This window comes from Sminthopsis crassicaudata, chromosome 1 (genome assembly GCF_048593235.1).
Source record: "Sminthopsis crassicaudata isolate SCR6 chromosome 1, ASM4859323v1, whole genome shotgun sequence".
Taxonomy (NCBI): Eukaryota; Metazoa; Chordata; class Mammalia; order Dasyuromorphia; family Dasyuridae; genus Sminthopsis; species Sminthopsis crassicaudata.
In genome coordinates, this window is record NC_133617.1 from 384,148,876 (window position 1) to 384,162,837 (window position 13,962).

Here is a 13,962-nt window from a genome sequence, read left to right on the forward strand (position 1 = left end):
GTACTTCATTAGATGACTCAGTCACCTGGTGAGAGATCATGCTACAAGGACAAAGTAGAGTTAGAGCTCTCTGTCCTCTGAGGCCATGTGACCCTGAAATACAAACCTCAATCTTTGACCTTCCTCCACCCCTATCCAACCCTTATCCCACCTATAGGTGAAGAGAGTGATTCTCTAACCTCAGACATTTCAAAGATTTGGACTGGCCAGCTTTTGTAACCAGCATGGTATCAATGTCCCAAGGACCAAAGAGCCATGTTAGAGAATTATTTTTAAGAGAATTATTTTCAGACAAGCAGATAATTTATCTGGCTGCCACATATGGAAATGAACTTTGTGGGATCTGGTGGGACTTAGATATCCAGGGTGACATGGGGGGAAATGTTTGGATATTTGTTCTTGCTATCATTTTGAAGTAAATATCATTTTCTTAAAAACTATCTGATATTAAATGACTAAATGAAACTGAAAAATCGCTGGACCCCTAAAAAAAGAGGAAGACACAGGCAGTAGAGACATAAGCTCATGGTAGTAGAAAAGAGATAGAACCTCACAATAACCTTAGAGTACTCTGGAAACTTGTGATTACTGTGTGCATCTGAGGAAGGTACAGTTTAGCCCTCAAAGACAGAGTTCAAACAACTCAAGTTATATTTGACAACTGGAGCTTAAGAGAATGGTTGGCACATGGTAAGCACATGAGAGTTGTTTGTTAATAGATTGACTGATTGATTGAAGTGATACAAATCAGAACAATAAAACTAGAACAGAACACATTTTGATATATCAGTAGCTCTATGATGCATCTTCCCACCCCTCAGATCTTTCACCTATTGTGCAGGAAGTCGTCTACATCTTTTTACATTGTTACTTACCTGTGTAGAACATTAGCTAGCTTCCATTTCTTATTCCTCACTCTAGACACTTAACTGACCCCATTCCATTTCTGATCATATACTTTTTCTTTAACATCACTCAAAGCATTTCCCCCACTTAGATTATCATTAGAATATATTGCAGCCTATTTATAAACTCAGTATATTATTGGATGGCTAATCCATTGAGTATGTGCATACACTGAGGTCAGATACTGTATTTTGGCAATGAATTATTTCCAAAACTGAATAAGAGGAAAAATATGAGTTAGATGGCATTGGGAGTCTGTGCATTTACTATTAATGACCCCAAAATGCTCCAAAGCAAAAACTCATATTTTAAAAATAAATGTTTTCTCAGTATTGCTGTATAATATTGATTATTGAGATGCTAAAGTCTGAAACAAGATGAAGAGAAAAAAATATGTATGCATTAAAATAGGAAGAATTAAGTGAAAATGCTTAGTATATTAAAAAGTTGATGGCAAATGCAGTCTAATAATTCTTTTAGTTCTACTTTCTGAAATGCTAATCATTTTTTTACTATTTCCTTATTATTTATCTATTTGATTATAACTTTATTAATAGTTATTGTTTATAATAAATTTTAAAATTGAAAAAAATTTATATTGTAGCTATTTTGGCAGATATAAATTTTACTACTCTGCTAAACTATAAGCTATTTGAGGTATGGATAAACCATTTCTTTTTCACATGAATGATTCCCCTAATATCTAGCATAGTGCCTTGCATGTAATATAATGATAGTATACAATACCATGAATGGTCATTGAGTTGAATCAAACTGGTTTGAAGAAACTGAAGATCCTTCAATATAGTAAATATATATTTTTATATATTTCCATATAATATATAACATTATATATTATATAAATAATTATATATATATATGCATATATATATATATATATATACATGTATGTATAAAATAAAGAAAAAACTTTCCAACTTTTGGCAAGAATTCATTTTCAGGGATATTTTGCTGTCAAGTCATAATCAGGAAGCAGGGCAGGATGCTAGCATTTCTGCATATGTATCCAAACTTGTGCCATAGGAAGTAAAGCAAGGACTTAGATAGAACCTGCTGACCCAGTATTGATGAGCCTGGGGTGAAGATGAATTAGCTTCCTGTGCTCAATCTGTTAGAAACAGATTCTTGCAGTAAATGAATGGCAAAAGAAAACCTATTCCCCAAAAATGTGTATAGTTAGAAATGTAGACATTAATAAGACAGTGTCCCTGTGCTCAGGGTGTTTAAAATCAATAGAAGGAAAATAATGTATAAGTAAATGATGTCCTTGTTATTATACTTCTAAAACATAATAACATGATGGAGGACTCTGGAAGGAACAGGGAAAAAGCAGAAAGAGAAAGAGAAGGGAAGGGACATGGAGGAAAGACAGACTTGAGGGGAAGAAAAGACAGAAAGATAGAAAGACAGACAAAGACAAAGAGAATTCCTTTATCTTTCTTTCTTTTTTCCTGGTGCTGATTCTTAGATTGCTGGAAATTGGCAATCCATGTGCTCAAAAAATAAGAATCGTCAATTGTCTATAAAGTTAATTCAATTCAGGAAATTTTTAAAGATATTGAATTTTACTAATTTTTTTTACATCCATTATTTTCATTTCCAAATATATTCCTGCCACTCCCCTACCCTACAAGTTTTCTTAAAGAACAAAGGGGGAAAAAGGAAGGGAAAAAGCAATTCAACAAAACTAAATAAGATGTCAACTAAGTTTGAGAGTATATGTCACTAGCCTCCCACTCTGCAAAAAAGAAAGTACATTTTCTCATTGCTTTTGGAGCCATCCTTGATCATTATAATTTATATATAGTTTTGTTGTATGTGTTGTTTTTCCTTTTGCACTTCAACAAATACTTGTTAAGTGATTACTGTGTGTAGAGCAAAGCCCAGTGCACTGGAAGAGATATAAAAATCAGATAAGAAATGGTCTTTGTCCTCATGGAGTTTACAATCTTGTTTGGTGGAAATAACAGATAAACAACAAGATTATATAACAATTATATAAGAGAAGTGAGTGTATACGGATATGTGAGATCCCATTATGATTCAAGGAAGATGGAAAGGTGAGGTAGGGTTTTGTGAAGAAGAGGAGGAGAGGGACGCATTTCATTTTATTTTTAAAATAAAACTTACTTGATCTTTTGATTTTTAAATCACCAGAGTTTTTTCACAGTGCCTCTTCCCCTCCCCTCCCCAAGAAAGTCATCCAATGTAACAAACAGATTTTTTAAGAAAAGGGGGGAAAGGAAAGACAAAACCTTGCAATACTGGTATATTAAAAGAATTTGAAAATATTCGTAGTGTACCACACCTTTGAGCTGCCCACTTCTGTATAAAGATGGAGTGGGAATGCTTTCTCATATCTCTTCTCTGGAGCCCAGTTCTTTGTAATTTTGCCACATTTACTTTTGATTGTCTTGTAGATATTGTAGCTCTGCATAAATGTGGATTTGGAGCTATTGAAAGCTTTTTAAATGAAGAGTAACCTAACCAGTTCTATGCATAAGAAGGTAAGTCTGGCAATGTTATGAGAAATAGAATGAAACAGAGAGAAAGTAAATGAGGAAAGACTTGCTAGAAGACCATTGCAATAATCTAAGCCAGGTGTAATAAGGTCCTGTTTTACCTGTCAGATTGGCTAAGATGACAGGAACAAATAATGATGAATGTTGGAGGAGCTGTGGGAAAACTGGGACACTGATGCATTGTTGGTGGAGTTGTGAAAGAATCCAACCATTCTGAGAGCAATCTGGAATTATGCCCAAAAAGTTATCAAACTGTGCATAACCTTTGGTCCAGCAGTGTTTCTACTGGGTTTATATCCCAAAGAAATACTAAAGAAGAGAAAGGGACCTGTTTGTGCCAAAATGTTTGTGGCAGCCCTATTTGTAGTGGCTAGAAACTGGAAAATGAATGGATACCCATCAATTGGAGAATGGTTGGGTAAATTATGGTATATGAAGGCTATGGAATACTAATGACCAGCAAGATGAATACAGAGAGGCTTGGAGAGACTTACATGAATTGATGCTGAGTAAAATGAGCAGAACCAGAAGATCACTATACACCTCAACAACGACACTGTATGAAGATATATTCTGATTGAAGTGGATATCTTCAACATAAAGAAGATCTAATTCAATTCCAGTTGATCAATGATGGACAGAAACAGCTACACCCAAAGAAAGAATACTGGGAATTGAGTATAAAATGTTTGCACTATTGTATTTCTACACAGGTTACTTATACCTTCGGAATCTAATACTTAACGTGCAACAAGAAAATGGTATTTACACACATATATTGTATCTAGGTTATACTGTAACACATGTAAAATGTATGGGATTGCCTCTCATCTAAGGGAGGGAGTAGAGGGACGGAGGGGAAAATTTGGAAAAATAAATACAAGAGGGGCAGCTAGGTGGCGCAGTGGATAGAGCACCAGCCTTGAATTCAGGAAGACCCGAGTTCAAATCTGATCTCAGACACTTAGACTTCCTAGCTGTGTGACCCTGGGCAAGTCACTTAATCCCAGTCTCAAAAAAAAAAAAAAAAAAAAAGAAAAAAGAAGAAAAAAATATATATAAATAAATAAATACAAGGGATAATGTTATAAAAAAAAATTACTCATGCATATATACTGTCCAAAAAAGTTTATAATTATAAAATTAATTAAAAAAAAGAAAAGAAAAAGCTTTAATTAAAAAAAATTGGGGGGGTGTTATTTTATACAACATAAGAGCAGGTGGACTTTGAATTGTATTTAAGCTTGTATCTTACACAGACAAATTTCATGGTTTGTCACTATTTTCTAATTTCTAAGCAATAATTTCCAATGTTATCCTTCTAAAAAAAAATAAAAATAAGGTCCTGTTTTAGAGTGATGACAAAAGGAATAATAAATAGGGTATGGATATATAAAGCAATGCAGTTTAAAGGTCTAATACATTAAAATAAATAATACATATATATATAACCATAACCAGTAGAACTCAGTAACCAGGTAGATATAAGAAAGAAAGAAAAAAAATTCAAAGATTACATTGAGATTTTAAATATTCAAGACTGGATATATGACAGTGTCACTAAAGGAAATAGTCTTCAGTATCAGACATTTTGTCTGATTGTTCTCTGTGTCACAAGGGAGGGTTTCATCTTCAGAAAGGGAGGTCCCTTCCAGCTCCTCCAAATACTGTCATGTAAAAACAAGCTGCATCAGTAAAAAAAATTCAAAGGAGGAATGAAAACAGGATGAATCTTTTTTGGTGAAGAAGATAAGCTCAGATTTTTATATATTGAATAGAAGTTGCTATTGGGACATTCAAGTAGAGATGACCTATTTGGCCATTATAGATACGAGTGTAAAAGTTGAGATAGAGGTTGGGGCAGAAAATTTGGGAATAATTTTCTTGGAAGTGATCATTGAAACCTAGGAAATGAATGATATTAGTAAGAAATAAAGTAAAATTCCAGAGCACTAATTAAGCAATGTGCTAGATACTGGACCTAGAAAGACAAAAAAGAAAAAAAGGGAGAAAATGCAAAACAAAAGCTTGGGGAGCCCACTAACATTTTTTTTTAACTTTTATTTTTAATTTATGAAATAAGTTGAGCATTTTCTTAATATAATAGAATAAAAGAGAAATGATTACACATTTATAGTAAGTGAAGAAATGGGTAAAGAGCCAGCAAAGCCTGGATATGAATTGATAGGAATGATAAGAAAATTAGGAAAGCATGTGGCTGACGTTTGATGTAATCCTTGCACCTGAGGCCCTCCCTCCCTGTGATTGGGGAGGGTGCAGGATGGACATTAAAGAGATCCTTCCAGGTCTTAAGGACAAGGCCAGCCCAAGATAAAATTTCCCAACAGGCTACATCATGTCCTGAGCCAGATACCTTTTCCTTCAATCCCTTTTAAGTTTCTTTTTATATGTTTCTCCCTCATTAGATTCTGACTCCATCTCCATTATGTCTGTTACACAGTAGACCCTTAACAAATGTTTTTTGACTGACTGAAAGGCTGGTCTTAACTTCTCCCAGGATTCTGAATTCACAAAGACCCAAGACTTTGCCTGAAAGATTACTTCCCCATCTTGACTTATTTTTCCTTCTTTAACTCATATCCTATCCCAGAGTTAAGTCTCCTGTGATGGAAAGTGTCATCTATATCCAGAAAGAGAACTGAGGAGACTGAATGTAGAGCAAAACACAGTATTTTCACCTTTTTATTTGTTTGCTTTTTTTTCTCATGTTTTTTTCTAATTCTGATCTAATTTTTCTTATGTAGTATGATGAAAATGGAAATATGTTAAAAGAACTGTACAAGTTTAACCTAAATCAGATGGTTTGTGTCTTGAACACAAGGTTTTGCAAAGGTGAATATTGAAAATTATCTTCGCATGTCTTTAGAAAAGTTAAAAAAAAAACAACTTAATTAAAAAAAAAAATAAATAAATAACAGAGTTAATTCTTCAGAATGTAGTTTAGATGTAATTTGTGTCCAGGTTTTTCCCAAAGTGGTTAACAAAGACCCCCACCCCACACACAGATACTCAATAAAGAAAAAAGACACTGAGTATAAGGCAGCATTTATTTCTCCCACCACAGAAAATGCATACTGCAAAAGTGTCATTAGAGACTATGAACTACCCTCTAAAGGTAAAGAAGGCTGAAAGAGCAACTGTTGAATGAACACTTCCTAATCACTTCAATACATATATTGTCTAATCTTTCTCTATTAGGCTGATGACTGACTGAGTATCCTCTAATTAATGATATCTGGTATTCAGGATTTCAAGGCACAGATATACTTATTCTCAGAAACAGGAAAGGCTGTTTTTTGTCCTTCATTTTTGAAGAGAACCACGACATCAGGGAGGTAATGCCACGACATGCAAAATGCAAATGAATTGGATTTAAGTGAGGAGGGCTGTTCAAGGTCACCTGCCTCACTTTCTCCTCCAGATATTGATCAAGAAGCCTAGAGGTGGCCAGGTGTTCAATAGGTCTCAGTTTGACCAAGGCCACACCTATTTAGTGATTAGGGTTAGGCTGAAATTGAGACAAAGAAGTTTCTTTCACCTAGAGAAAAAACAAAAACAAAAACCCGAACTAGTCACAGATCTGTGCTTGAAAAAGGGAACAAAAGCACTTTAGACATAGGTTCAAGCTTTAGGAATTCCTCCTTTTTGTCACAAAGCACAGGGTAATAGACATTGTCTGTTCTTGGGAAAGATTTTTAGACTCTATGTCTCCTGACTTTCAATCAGCAATCATTCTGGAGGAAGCCCTAGTGATTAGGAATCAATCAAAGGTTTCCTCTGTCCTGTCTGTGAGGTTGTGAGGCATGTATGAAGCTTCCTGGGAGGCATCCTTCCAACAAAGATCTGTCTGGAACTGGTAATATCATCAAATTAATTGGGAGACTCTGCAAAATGATCAGGAGCTTCCCTTACCATCTTGCTTATGTGTGGGATCTCAGTACCCTAATTTACTTCCAGTAACTTGAAAGTACATAGTAATTAGAATTTGAAATTTGGCAGGTTTGAATGTCTTTTTGGATTTTTCAAATATCATAATCAAAACTGTTGGTTCAAATCCTAGGTGAGAGGGAAATATGATAGAGAGCTTCTTCGAAATCAGAAAGATTTGTTTTGGTCCAAGTTTTGTTTCTTATGCAGACTGCATTTATAAATGTAGAAAAGCCATCAATTCTCAGTGACCTTAAATTATATTTATATATATATATATATATTAATTATAAATTATAAATTTACAAAGCAGGTGCTGACTAACTTTTAATAGAAGTGTCTTCACTAAGAGTTCCCTGTCCCGATGAAATCGCAGGTTTAATCTAAAAAGTTAAATGAAATAAAATAAATTCTAAGTGAAATTTAAGGGGAGGAGAAAAAATATCATGAATACATGTACATAAACACAAGAAACATCTTGTTTCAGTTTTTGGTATCTTGCAGACAAAAGAAAACTTGAATGATAGACTTTGAGAGTCAAAAGAGATGTGAAGATATAAAACCGAGACCAACACATAAGGTTAACTAAGTGCTCAAAATCCAACAGCTAATTAGTGGCAGAGGGGACCAGAACCTGCGTGTCTAGGTTTCTAGTCAAGGGGTCATTCTATACCATACTCTTCCCTTCAATAAAAATGCTTTTTTAATCACAGGTCACTATAGTAAAGAAGTAATTTTCTCTCTTTTCAGGCAAAAGAAGCTTGCTGAAAGAGGTGAGGATGTTAGGCTATAATCCGTGTTCTTTCTGGCTGCCTTCCATCTAAGAAAAGTCACTGAAAAGTAGAATGCTATGCATTACAAGTATTACTCAGCTGAATAAATATAAATGAGTGATTTTTAAAAAGGGAATTAAAAAAAAAAAACAGTTCTATATGCTGATTCAGATCTAACAACAACAACAAAACCTTAATCTTTAGGATAATATGACAACCCCAAAGCTAAATTGATCAAAATTGAAGCTGGCTTTTGCAAAACTAGCAATCAAGATAGGAAAAATATTTTATTAAATTCTTTGTGGGAGAGCAGGAGAGCTCTTCTTATCCTCTTCTAATCAATCTTTAAAATAATGGCTTGTTTTCTAATATTCTAGAAAAGATAGTCCAAGCAAAAGATTACAGATTAGTAGTGGAATTGTGAGGAGAGGGGATGAGAATAGTAGCTGTATGGTGCAAGCACATTAGGCAAAAAGCAAAAAAGGTAAAGCATTGGCCAAAACAGAAAAAAGGAAGAGGAAAAAGAAAAGAAAAGAAAAAAGAAAAAAAGAATTCTATCTTTTAGGGACATTTCTGGCTCTAATCCAGTTTGGATTTTTAGGAATTGTAAACAATTTCTCCATGATAGTGGTTTGACAGCTTCTAAAATATGCTGGTGGTCTTCATCTAGTATCTGGGCCAGAAAGCAAGTATATTTTTACCAAGTGAATCTCCATGACAACTGACAGTATTTGGATGAGCTGAAGGAGGGCAAGATATGAATAGAAGTGGAACACAGATTAGCCTTTCTGACACTTGAAATGAGATTGATATTGTAGCTTTTTGCCATTGTTGACTATTGTTATTTAGTCTGTAAATATGTTCTTCCTCTGAAGTAAATTGTAAATTCCTCAGGGAGAATTATTTTATATCTTCCTGCTGTACAAGGGTAGTGTGCTTTATGCACAAATGATGCTAAAAAGTGACAACTTTTTGATGATTGTATATGCTAGTTAGTTTTTACTATGTAGTTTTCTATAGGGTGCTTGCTTGGAGACAGGTAAGGAGTAGGGATTAGAAAAAGGCAATGGAGTAGGTGGAGGTGACATATTAAAAATAATAATACCTTATATGAGTTCTAAAGGAAGAAAAAAAATGTTTCTACTTATTTTATTTTATCAAATGAGATCTGTAAAGTGCTTTGTTCAGGGCTCAGGACATAGTAAGTTCTTAATAAATGTTCCTTTTCCCTTTTATGCAGGGTTTGATTTTCAGGTGGTTAAAGGGGTAGATGAGTGGTAGTGTACTATACTAGCTAAAGATTGGACCAGATTGGCAGAGACTATCTAGGTTCAAAACCTGACTTCTAGTCTTTGCTGACTGATGATGAGCAATTCATTTAACCTTTCAGCACCCCAAATAACTCTCTAAGTTACAAAATAGGTATGATCTTCAAGGGGAAAGAACGTTCCTCACCAGAATTTCCCACTCAAATGTTCTCCTGGATTTCATCATCGTCTCCATAAATGCATCACCCTGCACAATGGCATTAATTCGGAAACTTCTATCTCCTCAGTATCACCCCCTCCTGGGGTCCTTCTAATTGGAGATTGGAGGGTAGACATTGGAGAACTTCTTCCCAGATTGTCCATTTCGGGGTAGTCCCTAGGGTATCCATCTAAACATTTCCCATCTGGCTTTTTCTCCCTCTCTTTTCCATTACAACCTGGTCAACATTTTCTTATGTGTTGTCTTACCCAATTAGATTGTGTACAGGTTCTGTCTTTTGCCTTTCAGCCCAAAACTTAAGCTCAGTGTCTAGCATATAGTATGTATTTAATAAATATTAATTATGTTAATGAACTCAGATTTCTGTCATAAGAGGTGCAGGAGGGAGATTTCTTAGCTAGTACAACAATAAAGAAGGGGTTTCTAAATGGAAATTAAATACAGACTTTTTCCTCTTTCCTAGTGTAGATTGCAATGTAAATACATATGCAAAACAAAACTTTAACTCCCTCCTCCCACCAATGAATGTATCCTTTTTTTTTTTTTCTCCCTATACTTTTATTATCCACCTAGATTTCTTTGTACACAATGAATGCTTTGCTGGATGATTGTCTTGGAATAGAATTGTATTAAGAGTTGATATTTCCATAGCACTATTTTCTTTTCCATTCAAATAAATGCATTATATTCCAATAGACTCTCAGAGATAAGACTGTGTGTGGGACATCCCTTAGCTTCCATCACATCCTATTGACCAGCAAAAGGGCTTGATTTAACATCATGAAATCTCCTTTTTTCCTTTCATTGGTTCTTATTTGTTCTCCAGGCTTTAATTCTCAGATTGTACTTTTTGGAAAATGCCAAGTTCTCTAAAAATGTTGCTCAATAATGCATCCTCTATTAGGGGCAGAGCAGAGGAGATCCAAAGTATTTTGAAATATTTAAATATCAGTTGGGATTGCCTTAAACATGAAAATATATAGTATGAATTCTGAAATATAGATATTGAAATGGGATAAATATTCTGTTATAGAAGAAAGAGTGTTAAATAATATTTAATTTTTATAATAGTCATTCCCAGTTTCAGAATTCCAATTCTTCATTTCTTTGCATTTGCATGGGCTTGTCCTTGTGCCTGGAATGCCTTCCCTCCTTTACCTCGGGCTCACAGAATCCTTATCTTTCTTAGAGACTCTGCTCAGGTGCCACACCCTATTAAGACTCTCCCAGAGACTCTGAGCTAATAGTGCTCACTAATTTTTTTTCAAATTACTCCAATATTCAACAAGCTGCAGGTGTCCATTATGTACAAAGCACTGTGCTAGATTCTGAGAGTGCAAAGACAGAATCAAAATGATACTACCTTCTAGGAATTTATATTCTACTGAAGGTGTTGGTAGTGGTGGTTTGTAAGTAAATGCAAGATAATTTGAGTAAATAAAGAATATTAACAATGGGAGGTCCGGAGGGGACCAGAGCCAGTAAGGAAGATAAGGTTTCTAAGAGGCAGAATGCATTCCTGATATGTACTGATAAGCTTATGCTAGTTGGTTTGGGAGGTAAGCTAAGAGGCTAGGTAGGTTGGAATAGAAATTCCATAAAAGGAAGTGATATGAAATACATCTGGAAAGACTGAATGAATCTAGACTGTGGATAATTTTAAATGCTAGATCTGAGGAGGTTGTATTTTATCCTAAAGATAAATAGGGAGTCACAGAAGATTTTTGATTTATAGAATCTGAGGTCCTAATGGGATTTAAGATGGAGATGTACATTAGGTCCTTGGCCATCCAGAAAGTTGGGGGAAAGACTAAAACTGAAATTTACTTTTATGTTTTTACAAAACAAATAAACAAACAAATAAATAAAAATCAATGAATGAATGAATGAATAAATCAACAAAATCTAGGAACAAGTGCCTCCTCTCTAGCCTAGTATCCCTTTAGCTCCTTGAGGTACAGGCTGTTTCATTTTTGTCTTGTTATTCTCACACCATCTCCACTATATAGATAAGTGCTTAATAAATGTTGGTTGAATATAATTGACAACAGTGGAGGGGAAGATGTTTTGAGTAAAATTGCTTCCTAATCCTTTCAGTACTTTTATTGTAAAGTACAATAAAACAAACAAACAAAAATGTTGTTTTATTGCCTCCAAAGGAAGGTGAGCTTCCTGTAGAAGAAAGGAGCTGTGAAGATCTGTGTCAGGGATGCTATTGATGAAGCCTATGACTAGGAAGAGGGAAAAGATCATTCTTAGAGCTCTGCAGGAAGAAACATAATTAAGGAAAGAAGGAAAGGAAACCAAGAACCTTTAAAAATGGTTCATTTGGACTATAGTCACGAAGGTAGGGTCTACTACTTCATCTGAAGATAGGAAAACAAGATTGGGGCAATATAAAAATCCAGTTTACTTAAATATGGAATCAGTCCAACAATAAATATTTATTAAGCATCTATATACCAGGTACTGTGCTAAAGGCTATATAAAAATAGATTTTATATAAGATGATATAAAGAAATATAAAAAGAGGCAAGACAGTCCCTGAAAAAGAAAGAGAGGTTATAGGTACTTTCACAGAATACAGCCGGAAACTATCATTTTTAGAGCCAGAATGTTGGCACTCTAGCTAAATTGCTAAAGGAGGTTTCCTCTAAGTCAGTACAGCAGAAAACTGGATATGTAACCAGGGACCAAATAAGAATTTGGTGCTCTCTTGAGACTCCTCTCCATCCTCATCCTCACCCACCTAAATAAAAGGCTGAAGTTCTGGAAGTAGAAAGCAGGCATAGGACCAGCTACCAGAAGAACCTGCATATTGAAAGGAAATGACAGTTATTTGTGCTTGGAATAGTATAATGCATAGTTTAGTGCTTCAAACCCAATGAATAATGTTGTGTATTTTTGTGGAAGAATAAACACAAAGCTGTGTTCTATACATTTTAGGCATAAGTTTGTAAAAAACAATTTTCATTAACAACATATTTTTTCCTAAATTCAAGTATTTCTAGTATGAAAAAGTGTCCAAATTACTTTAATTCTTTCCTCTTCCCATCATCCCATCATCATTCAATATTATAGGCTCTGAAACATCTCTCTACTCCAAGACAATCTGATGTTACATAGCAACAGGATCCAAAAAAGGTCACAATATGTTATAATACAGTTTTGGAGCCCACATTCTAGAACAATAGTGACAATTTACTAAAACTAATCATTCTTTTCCAAGATTCAAGGCTTTCTCCAAGTACAAAAGGGTACTATCTTTAAGTGAATCAGAGTGAATTGTTTCTTAAACAGATCTTAAACAGAATATAAATACTTTTTAATCCATTTTCCTAAAACTTGGGGATTTTTTGTCCTTGACCATCTTACACACTTTCCTAAGGGGAAAAGTCTGGAAGTCTAGAAAGGATTTAAGCTAGACAAATTTTTACTTATTAATATTTTAGTTCAATTAAAACATTTTAATATGCTTCCACACCTTAACTATGTATAGTACAAATATTGTATATATAGATATAGCTATATAGTATTAACTACATATACCCTGAAATTTACACATAGGGAAAAAATGTTTAGTTGGCCATTTAAACTGATAACATGTACTAGACTGTAGGAGAAAAATAGAGAAGAAATGGATATCATCAGAGAAAGTGGTAGGAGAAAATGACTCAGTTTTTTTTTAAATAAATTTTATAATTATAATTTTTCCTCTTTTTTATTATTAATTTTATAATTATAAATGGGTAATTTTTTTTTTTTTTACAAGATTATCCCTTGTATTCACTTTTCCAAAATTTCCCCTCCCTCCCCTAGATGACAGGCTATCCTATACATATTAAATGTGTTACAGTATATCCTTAATACAATGTATGTGCGCAAAACCAAATTTCTTGTTGCCCGGTAAGAACTGGATTCCGAAGGTATAAGTAACCTGTGTAGAAATACAATAGTGCAAACATTTTATACTCAATTCCCAGTATTCTTTCTCTGGGTGTAGCTGTTTCTGTCCATCATTGATCAACTGGAATTGAATTAGATCTTCTTTATGTTGAAGATATCCACTTCAATCAGAATATATGTTCATACAGTGTCGTTGTTGAGGTGTATAGTGATCTCCTGGTTCTGCTCATTTCACTCAGCATCAGTTCATGTAAGTCTCTCTCCAAGCCTCTCTGTATTCATCCTGCTGGTCATTAGTATTCCATAACATTCATATACCATAATTTACCCAACCATTCTCCAATTGATGGGCATCCATTCATTTTCCAGTTCCTAGCCACTACAAATAGGGCTGCCAC